We start from the raw sequence: 10928 nt of genomic DNA on the forward strand, positions 1-10928 counted from the left end.
AAGCACTAGTGTGGTGAATGCACATATACCCCATCATGAGCCAACAGTCATCATAAGACAAAGGCTGGCAGGAATCATTCACTGGTTTATAGACACATACACACACACCACCACCTTCTTCTTCCCCTATTTTGCTAGTGGCTATTTGGGCAGGTGATTCTCTAGTCTAGGACAAAGTCATGTTTTTTTTAAAAAAGCATGATATGAGACAGAGAAAATGACACTTGGAATCCTCACACAACTCCTGACTGTTGTTCTAAGTCTTTTACAGAGATGACTCATGTTTTCAGGTTTTGATCAACAACCATGCCTAGATGGTACAGTGTTCCTTTTAACAGGGATTTCTAGATATTGTTGACTACAAGCCCCATCATTCCTGTTTGGACAAGGGCGCAATTTCAGTGCTTGCCCTAGGCGCTATTTTCCCTAGATACGCCTCTGCAGCAAGGACTGTGTATTGAAGGACTATTGGTGAGGTATCTGGCCTGGTAGCTGAACAACAAGCCACAAAAAGTTCTAAATTTGTATTAGACTTTCAAAGTTATATGTATTTAAACCTCCTTTATATTCCTTGATATTCATGAGGTGACTATCAAGTGGCTGAACAAGCCACAAAAAGTTCTAGGCCTCATACACACAAACCACAGCTGTCTTTACTTACTGAACATTCATAGTTATATGTTTTTTAAACTTCCTTCTTATTCCTTGATATTCATGAAGGTTACAGACATGCAGCTGTTGAACAATTAAAAGCCAAGAGTCTCAAGAACACACATGCGCTTAAAAAGCTAACTCCATGAAGCTCTGTTTGGATTGTTTGTTCCCCTGATCAAACCCGGTTGGAATGCTTTAGTTGTTTAAATCCAGTGTGTGTGGCAGTGTGTGGCAGGACTGACAAGATGAGAACTAAGCATAGCTTTGTATCTCTCCAGCCAAGAGATAGCTATCTGCCTCGGACGGAGGAAAACACCACTCCTGATGGATGAACTTCTGTGATGAGAGAAACATCACATGGTTGGGAGACAGCGGGTTTCTGCTTGTAGTGACTTGAAAACATGTCATCCTTTGGCATCCATACTGGATGCTCTTTACATTTCACTGAGTCTGTGATCTTGTTGGTTTTCTGTGGCTGAAACCATTTCTGCAGCCCTAATTGCTCAGTTTTCAAAGCTGCTTTTTACCAATGTCTTTGTGCTTACTGAGGCATGTGGCTCAAACTTGTCTGCATTTGTTTTATTTCTGTACACAAAGCTTGCTACAATTCAGGTTGTTTGTTTGATTATGCAGAAGTCTTTACAATAGTAGGCTTTCATCCTTCTGCAGACAGCATGTACAAGCTTCACTGTTCAGATGCCTGCTCAGAAATCGCCTTACTAGTCTTTACCCAGATGTTTCTCTATTTGAAGCAAATCAATAGCAATTTAAAAAAACAACAACTGATAATTTGGGGACACTGTAGCCAGGTACAGGGAATGGGAACATGCTGGCTAACCAAGCCTCCAACATGGATGACTCTGTAGCCCTTCCTTTATCATGTGTTTAGTGCTTGTCTCTAGAAACAAGTGCTGTATATGTTTTTCCTCATCTATTTCAAATGCTGGATGGCCTTTGGTCCCCCTGTACCTGGGTATAGTGTGTCTACATTTTAAACACTAAGGAGAGCTTTAAGCATGTCATTGACCTTGGCATACTTGTTTGTTCGGTAGCTAGCATGCATGGAGGCAATTCATATTGGGATCTTGGTGGGGGTAGGCAGACGTTAAAGAACAGAACTAAAATTATGTATCATTGAAGACTGGGATTTGCAAAGGTTAATTTTTTAATGTAACAGCAGAATTCCCCATTTACCAACCATCACCAGTTCACAATTCAAATACAGGCAGGGGCGTAACTACCATTAGGCAAGGGGAGGCAGTCGTCTTGGGGTCCCACTGCCTCGAGGGGCCCCCCAGAGGCACATCACATGACTCCCCACCTGCCCATGTTGCACCCCCTATGAATTATGTTGAGTCTCTTGGAGATCAGCAGGAGCAGAGAGTAAAAAAAACTAGATCCAATGTGAACTAGATTTTCACCGTATTCATAATGGGGATGTGAGTGTGAGTACACTACATACTGTGAAGTGTGTTTGTGTGTATATATCAGCAAGGGGCCCATTTTAAAATCTTGTCTCTGGGCCCCCTCCAACCTTACTACGCCCCTGAATACAGGCAAGGTAGAAGGGTGGATAAAGAGGCAATGGAAAACAGTAGATAGTAGAAACCGCACTACATACAAAATACGTGCAGAGTCTGTGGGTTATAAGTACTGTGTGTACAACAATAGTACAATACAGTAATACCTTATCCAGTATTAATACAGGGACACAGTATTAGCAAATCTGGCTTTTCTTTTCCAGATAGAGCTTAATTTATAGGGAGACTTTACCTCTACCTCTTGCCATGGTCCCAGTATAAATCAGCCACCCCCACCCCCCAAATGTGCTCTTTGCCCTGTTCTTTGCTAGCTCGATTAAGAAAACTTGAAATAGTAATCTTGTAGTTCACAATTATCTTCATTTCAGGGACAAGCAATCAAGTTGTCCCCCAAATCTAGTGCAAAATGTCTGCCTATCTATCTATCTCCATGTACCATCTGTGTAATTTGCACAGCTAAATGCACGGCAGCACAGACTTCAGTTCTGCAAATGCATCACCTCTGTATAATGTGGATAGAAAGGTGTACCCTTTATTCCTCTGTGGAGATCTTGGATCACATGGCAGAGGCATATTGACATGCAGCGGTGCAGGCCATCTGTTTTTCCCATATGTAACCACTCCTAATACCAGTTCTCTGGAAGTCAGTGAAATTCTAAGCAGTTTGAAGGGGCCAAATCTGTCTGTCTTTTATCTGTCTGTCAATTTTTAGTAGAGCCTTGGGTTAATTATTTGTAATTATGATGATTTTACATTACAAAATATGGATTAAGAAGGTTTTAGTGGGTGTGATCTTCACACAGCTGGCCTAGATAAAGCAAAGTATAGAGTGGTGGATCTCTCCCAATAAGATGACTTCTACATATATGTATTTATTTTTATAAAATAAAGCTCAGGGCAATATGCATGGTTTCCCTTCTATTTATCTTCACAACAGCATGGTGAGGTAGGCTAAGCTGAGAGTGACTGGCCCAAGATCACCAGGGATTTTTTGAGATGAGAATATAATTGATCCCAGGTCTTCCCAGTAATTCCTGTTCTTTAACCACTACCCAGCACTCTCTTTTATTTACAATGTGCGCATATTACAGCAGGGAAAGCTTTACACATTCCAGTTCTTCTTACTCAGAAGCACTAAATTCAAAGGTATATTTTACTACCTTCAGATTTTAATCTGTCTGAAATCCACAAACTGGTTAAACCCAACTCTATATTTAAGCCAGTTTCTGATTAGGGTCAAATTCATGCCATCAGTTTCTTTTCACACTGAACGGATGGCACTAGTTTTTGTCTGAGACAGAGCATCCTGGAAATGCAACCTCCTCCCACCACCAAAAAATCCAACAACAACCACCCACCAAGGCCTTATGTCTTGTTCTAGTATTTAAAGACATATAAGCTGCATTATGGGAATGCGGCCAAGGACTTGCCTAGCCTATTTTTAATTTGTTTGTACTAGAAGAAAATATAAACAAATCTGGAATCCCAAAGCAGGTTAATGCTGCTTAACTTAGAACTTCAGCTGCTTGGTCAGACAACAAAATGCTTGAAACTTGCTTCCTTCAGGGAGCACTAGGAGAAAAATAGTCACATTATGCTTTGATATAGTGTGTTCCAAGACGCAGCTCTGGTTTCAGTCTAGGTCTGCTGTACATAAAAATAAAAACCCTACCTTTCATAAAATTGTTCTTTTAGTTAATTCACTGAACCAGTTATTAACAAACATGGGACAAAAAAACCCATTAGTATTATCAGCTACTTTATCTCGAAGTAGATCTTGGACCGGGTCTCATGATCAGTGAGACCCGGTTTGTAGTGGTGAGTGGGAAGAGCAGGCTAAGCCCGCTCTCCCTGCTCCCCGTGACGGAGCCAGCGGGGGCTGGGGAGAGCGGGGGCCACGCAGCACCCAGAAGCCCCAGTATGCCCTGCGCGAGCACGCAGAACATACTGGGGAGATCCCCGGAGCCGGGATGTGGCTTTTTGCCTCATCTCCGGGGGTCTACTCGCTAGTAGCCGTGTCGCGGAGCTGTGCCACGGCTACTCATGACCAGATAGCCCGGGTTTGTGGAGTGCTTGCTCCGCAAACCCAGGCTATGGGGAGGGCTACAGGAGCGGGTTACCCGCTTGAGAACAGTGGTTCTTACGATCTGCAAAAATCAGGCTAGGCTCTCCTAGCCCGATTTTTGCAGATCGTGAGAATAGCCCCAATATTTATTACATAGTTCTTCCCTGTTTTATCCTCACAGCAACCCTGTGGGGTAGGGTTAGACCAAGAGATAATTGGCTTGCTCACAGAGTTGTTTCAATCTAGGTTTAATGTGGGTTAATGTGATTGTGTGAAGCCCTGCCAAGGTGGGAATTTTGGATCATATAAACCACTTTGGTAAGGGTCTCACACAATCACTTCAGTGTTACTAACCCACATTAAGCCTAGATTCAAATGACTGTGTGAACAAACCGATTGAAGCTCTTCTCACGATCAGTGAGAAGAGCTTCAGGACCAACTGCGGGGAAGGAGGGTTTACTTTACCTTAGACGATCGGTGTTCCGTCCCTGGGCGGGCAAATTGCCCTCCCAGACGAGCAGCAGCTTTCTTGCTGGCCACCTGCCCCTTGCTCGGCCACTCTGGGTATCGGACTCAGGGAAGCACCACCATGCAGCACCCCACCACCTGGAGCCCCAATAATGGGAGCCCCCATCCCCCCGCCGTGGCTGTGAGCAGCTGCAGCTGACACACGATCAATTCAACAAGGTTAAGGAAGCACTCGCTCCCCTAACCTGGTTTAATGAGGTGGCTACTTTGGCTGGTTTACTGCTGTGTAGTCACTGGGATCGGGTGCAATCTTGGTGGTTCACACAAGCGAGGAAAACTGGGCTGGGCTCCCTTAGCCCAGTTTTGCTCGCTCATGTGAATAGCCTCATTGACTGGCACAATCATCCTGTTTTCTTCATGGTTGCATGGAGATTTGAGCTGAGACCTACCTAGTCTAACTTCTGCAGTATACTGGCTGTCGATACCGATCTATGGTTTATTATGCAATTCATGTTATTTGGAAGAAGTTGCACTGTCCACTGGGGTTTATCCTTTGGTAAGTCTATACTGTATGGGATTGCCATCTTAGTGTGTAACACAATGATTTATTTGTAACCATTTCAACCAAATGATGCAATGCATAAAGGGATTTTATGATTTGTATTTTGATTTATACAACTTGCATTCAGGTTTGTGTGGGCTGTCAGAAGGCTTGAAGCTGAATAAACACATCTTTCATGAACAGCCGCATTTCTAATGAGAACTACTAACTCAGAAGCAATCCTTTTAGGAAACAGTCCATTGACCTCTTTTGTGAAATATGCTAACTACATGAATAGTATAATATGGCTTTAGATCAGGGCTACAGACTTTTGATCCACCTGATCCAGATGTTGGATAACCCCTGACTTTGGCCATTGTAGCTGGAGATGGTGGGAGATGTAGTCCAAAAACAGTTGTGAAGCCCTGCTTTAGATACTGTGGTGCCAGAAACCACAAGCCTACCTAGTATGCTGTCCACAAACTGTCTGTTGGATTTCTCCTGCTAAGTAAGCAAAGAGGTGCCTTTTTATAGTGGTGATTCTCTTATATTTAGCAGTGGGAGAGCAAATGTCCCTATCCAGCCACAGCACAGCATCCCTAGGAACATAGGAAGCTGCCATGTACTGAGTCAGACCATGGGTCCATCCAGCTCAGTATTGTCTACACAGACTGGCAGTGGCTTCTCCCAGGTTTCAGGCAGGAATGTCTCTCAGCCTGATCTTGGAGATGCCTGGGAGGGAACTTGGAACCTTCTGCTCTTCCCAGAGCGGCTCCATCCCCTAAGGGGAAGATCTTACAGTGTTCACACATCAGGTCTCCCATTCATATGTAACCAGGGCGGACCCTGCTTAGCTAAGGGGACAAGTCATGCTTGCTACCACAAGACCAGCTCTCCCTCCAATGTCTGTTGCTGGTGTCTACCTTATGTTTCCTTTTAGATTGTGAGCTCTTTGGGGACAGAGAAGCATCTCCCCGCCCCCATGTAAACTGCTTTGAGAACTTTGTTTTAAAGTAGTATATAAATATCCGTAGTGGTGGTGGTGGTGACAGTTGCCCTATGAGGACAGAGAAGCATATTTTTTCCCCTATGAGAACTCAACAAAGTTCTTGCTTTGAGAACTTTGTTGAAAAGTAGTGTATAAATATCCACTGTAGTAGTGACAATTTGAGTGGGGAGCAGCCTGAAAGGGAATTGAAAGGGAATCGAATGACAGCCCTCAAAACTGGAATAATTCCAGTTAAATCATTGGGGCAACAGAAGTCTGTGATTCAGCAATATTGCTGACCTTTCGGCATAGTTATTTCTAGCTAATCTTTGTAACTACTCCTTTGCAGGCAAAGGTGAACTGGTGACAGAAAAGAGAGCTTGCCACTTACATTGTCATTCTCACAATTAAAAGCAGGAGAAACCCTCCCTGCAAAGATGATGTGGCACCAAAATAATAATAATAATAATAATAATAAATGTTATGCTACACCGCCATCTGCTGGCTATGTCTGTACAGCTATGATTACCCCCTGACCTGACCCAACCCAAACAATGCAGATGGGCATGGATCAGAGTGGCTTGAAGATGGATGCAGTTCGAATTGCATGGATAATGCTCCTTAGATTAGATTACCTGGGGCTGGGGGAAGACACCCTGCAGTCAAGCCCTTAGATCAACTTCATTCATTAATATTTATTTGAAAAGCATCACACTACCAGGTACTAAAAAGAAGCTTTTGTATGCATCCGGATAGTGCATATGCAATTTTGCTTATTTCTGTGGGCGAAGTGGAGCTTGGCATCTATTCTTCACTCATCCACACTGTGATTTTGATTGTACCGGTTGGCCATGGGTGGCACGTGGAAACAGTTCACACATTTTATATTATCCACAGAAGTTTAATAAATTAAAAATCTTTAGTAAGTAGTCAGTGACTTTTTGTTTGTTTGTTACAGGTTACATTTTAGAAAAGTCAAGTATTAGCATTTACATAATTATTATAACATTTGCTGTGATTGCTGAGTAATTAACTGGAGCGGTCACTGTTGCCAAACCTCATATTTCCTGAAGTGTCCCACAATATAGAAAGGGGGCCATTTTTTCAGCCTCTGAATGTGCCATCAGCAGCAGCTTGATTTCCAGGGATCAGAAGGTGAAGACATTTAGAAACATAAGCAGACCTGTTTGGGAGCATATTCCGGCCAGTACCACATTCACAGCATGGCCAAGAATACTCTCCCTGCCTTTAAAGGCAGGGAGAGCAGCTCCGGGCCACACTGTGAATGCAGCACTGGCTGGTATTTGCTCTCAAATGGGAGTGAAGCCACACACCCTGCATCTGACATCAGGCGCAGCCCCTGATTGGTGGCGGCCCGGGTTCTTTGAACCCGCCCATGGTGGTTCTACCCCTTCTTCGAACCTTCTGCATGCAAGCATGCAGGTGCTCTTCTCAGAGAGGCACCATGTTAAGGAGAATGCCTTATAGTGCTCACGTGTTGTGTCCCATTCACATGCAAACTAGGTGGACCTTGACTAGCAAAGAGGACAATTCATGCTTGCTGTCACAAGACCAGCTCTTCTCCTCTTTACCTTCCTGTGAAAAATCATTGCCTGCTGCAAGGACACAATAGGCCAGCCATTTCTGGTCATTTGGCAACCCGAAACACAGTGGTTGACATGCCTTTCATGCTCACAAGGGGCTGAGTAAGAGCTAACTGCACGTGAGGTTTGCCTTGCAGTTTCAGCATGTAGGGGAGGGGAGGGGAAAGTGATTTTTGTTTCTCTCCCTCCCTGCAAACTTTTCCCTTTTTGTGTCCAGGAATATGTCATATTTCCAATATTTTCTTCACGGTCATATTCCTGGACATGAAAAGGGAGGGGTCCAGGTATTCCTGAACTTGCAGGGAGGGGTGACTGAGGAGCAGAAATAACTCTCCCCTCCTCCCCTGTGTGCTGCAGTTGTGAAGCAAACCTCACATGCAGTTTGTTCGATTCTTTTGAGGACGGAGCTCTTGCTCTGCCCTCGTAAACTTGCAGGGCATTTCTGATAAAATGGATAAAATCCACAGATTTCTGTGAAACTCCCAATTACCTTGCATGGAGCTGCATAGCATTGCTAGCTGGGTAGCTACTCATCTGTTTTGAGGGCTGTCATAGCTCTTTATCCTTTTAGTATTCTAAGGACTGGTGATGCCATGTTACTAAAATCAATTAACCTTATTAAATGTGTGTATAGTTATATTCATAAGATTCAGTCCTTTTTGGAAAGGGCTGTTGTCCTGAGAACCACATTTCCAAGAGAAGCTTTGTTATTTGCTAATGTTCTGCATACTTTTTCTATTAAGCTGAAGGAGCATATTGCGCTCATAATATTCTAAATGGCATTGTTTGCTGCTTTGGAAACAGCCCACAGAATAAACTAACAATTACTCATTTATGTAATGGTTCCTGGAACGTTTCAATACGGAATGAAGGCTTAATTTCGCAAATGACTAAGCCTTTTCTGGAAAACCCAAAGTGTATTCGATACCAGAATCAGCTAATTGGACACTAGAAAGAAAACAAGTTTTGAGGTTAAATGCAATATACCTATTAGCATCTTAGAGCACTTGCAGACCATCTGGCTCAGCCCATAGCAAACTGATTTGGGTTATAACCTGAGCCATGAAATCCCAGGGAAGTTACACCAATTAGCCTGCAAATTTCAATGAGAGCTTCCAGCTTGGAGCAGTTTGTTAGCTATAATGCCACAAAGGGCTGTAATAGCTCAGTAATCTGGAACGGACCTGGGTCAACATCACACCTTAAATACTGTTAACCCTGGCTTTTTGAGCTCTAGGTAAACAGCCCAAGGGCGTTTTGCTAGTTAGACTACATTGAAGTGTTAGTAATAAGCTGTAATTTTGGTCACAGACTCAGGTTGAAATCAGTTTGAATGTACTCATCAAAGATGTGTGTGTATGTGTTTGTGTGCACAGGAAATGAATCTGATGGCTTATGGTTGAACATATCTGATAAAAGCTGGGTCCACACAATCACAAGGATTCTGGTTAAAAAGTTAATCAGGATTAGTAAGTAGGGGTGTGCACAAACAGTTTGATGCTGTTTGATGCTTTGCAAGCATACATGATTTATTTCTTTTAAAAAATTATATCATATTTTAATTGATGGGAGACAGCATGGTGTACTGGTCAGAGTGTTGGACTAGGACCGGGGAGATCTGAGTTCAAATCCATGTTAAGTCATGGAACTCACTAGGTTACTCTGGGCCAGTCACTGATCTTTCAGCCTAACCTATCTCACGGGCTTGTTGTGAGGATAAACATATACCATGTACACTACTATGGACTCCTTGGAGGAAGAGCAGGATCTAAATGTAAACATAAATAAATAAAATAAACATAGGTTAGAAGTGAATTTTGTTCCTGTTAGATATAAATTTTTCTATCATATTTGATATTAATATCCCAATCTACAAATTTCAGAGCAATCCTGGTCAAATGTTTCCAGTTAACCAGCATCTAACTAGGATAGAAAATGAGGATTTGGACCTGGTTATCTGTCCCCCACGCCCTCAATAGCCTGCTGCTGGTGAAAGGTTATTGGAGTGCCAGTGCATTTTTTCCCCCTACCATTATGGCCTTGTGCTCCACCAGGGCAACGGAGTTTAGCTGGGATTCTATCTCATCTTAAGAGCTCAATTCAAAATAAGATTGCTCTGTCAGAAATGTGTTCTGCCAACTCTTAATTTGAAATCCTGGAATAATTGTTATAAGCTATAGAATGGAACTTTGCCAAGTGGGCAAAAAGGCACATTATAAAGTGGTGGCTCTTATATTTAGCTGTGTGTGTGTGTGTGTGTTATGGCTAGCAATCAACTGTCTATTGAACGTAGCATAGTATCACTCTTAACAGCTCTGTGTGTGTGTGTGTGTGTGTGTGTACTGTGAGCTGCTTTGGTACAGGGCACAATCTTTTGATTTATTTTGTTACATAGAGAAAACTGGTTTTTGTTGAAATGTGTTAAATATTCTATATAATAACTTGTAGAATATTTGTAGATTGAGATATTAATATCAAATATGATAGAAAAATTTATATCTAACAGGAACAAAATTGACTTCTAACCTATGTTTATTTTATTTTATTATGTTTACATTTATATCCTGCTCTTCCTCCAAGGAGTCCATAGTAGTGTACATGGTATATGTTTATCCTCACAACAAGCCCGTGAGATAGGTTAGGCTGAGAGATCAGTGACTGGCCCAGAGTAATCCAGTGAGTTCCATGGCTTAACATGGATTTGAACTCAGATCTCCCCGGTCCTAGTCCAGCACTCTGACCAGTACACCATGCTGTCTCCCATGAATTAAAATATGATATAATTTTTAAAAAGAAATAAATCATGTATGCTTGCAAAGTACACGAAATATACATATGTGCCTAGTGACATAAAAAAGAATTGGACTAAATGAATTTCAAGTACTGCTTATTGTTGTTGTGCATTGATGAACTGGTTAAACAAGACAGAGTAATAACTTTAATGAATATTGGAAGTATCTGATGCATATCAGAAGTATTTGATGTAAAGATCATATCTGATGAGGCATAAAGTAATTCAAAGCTTTTGATTATGCCCACTGTAGACTAAAAATGTTACAAGCCAAGT

Source organism: Hemicordylus capensis, chromosome 6 (assembly GCF_027244095.1).
Source record: "Hemicordylus capensis ecotype Gifberg chromosome 6, rHemCap1.1.pri, whole genome shotgun sequence".
Classification (NCBI taxonomy): domain Eukaryota; kingdom Metazoa; phylum Chordata; class Lepidosauria; order Squamata; family Cordylidae; genus Hemicordylus; species Hemicordylus capensis.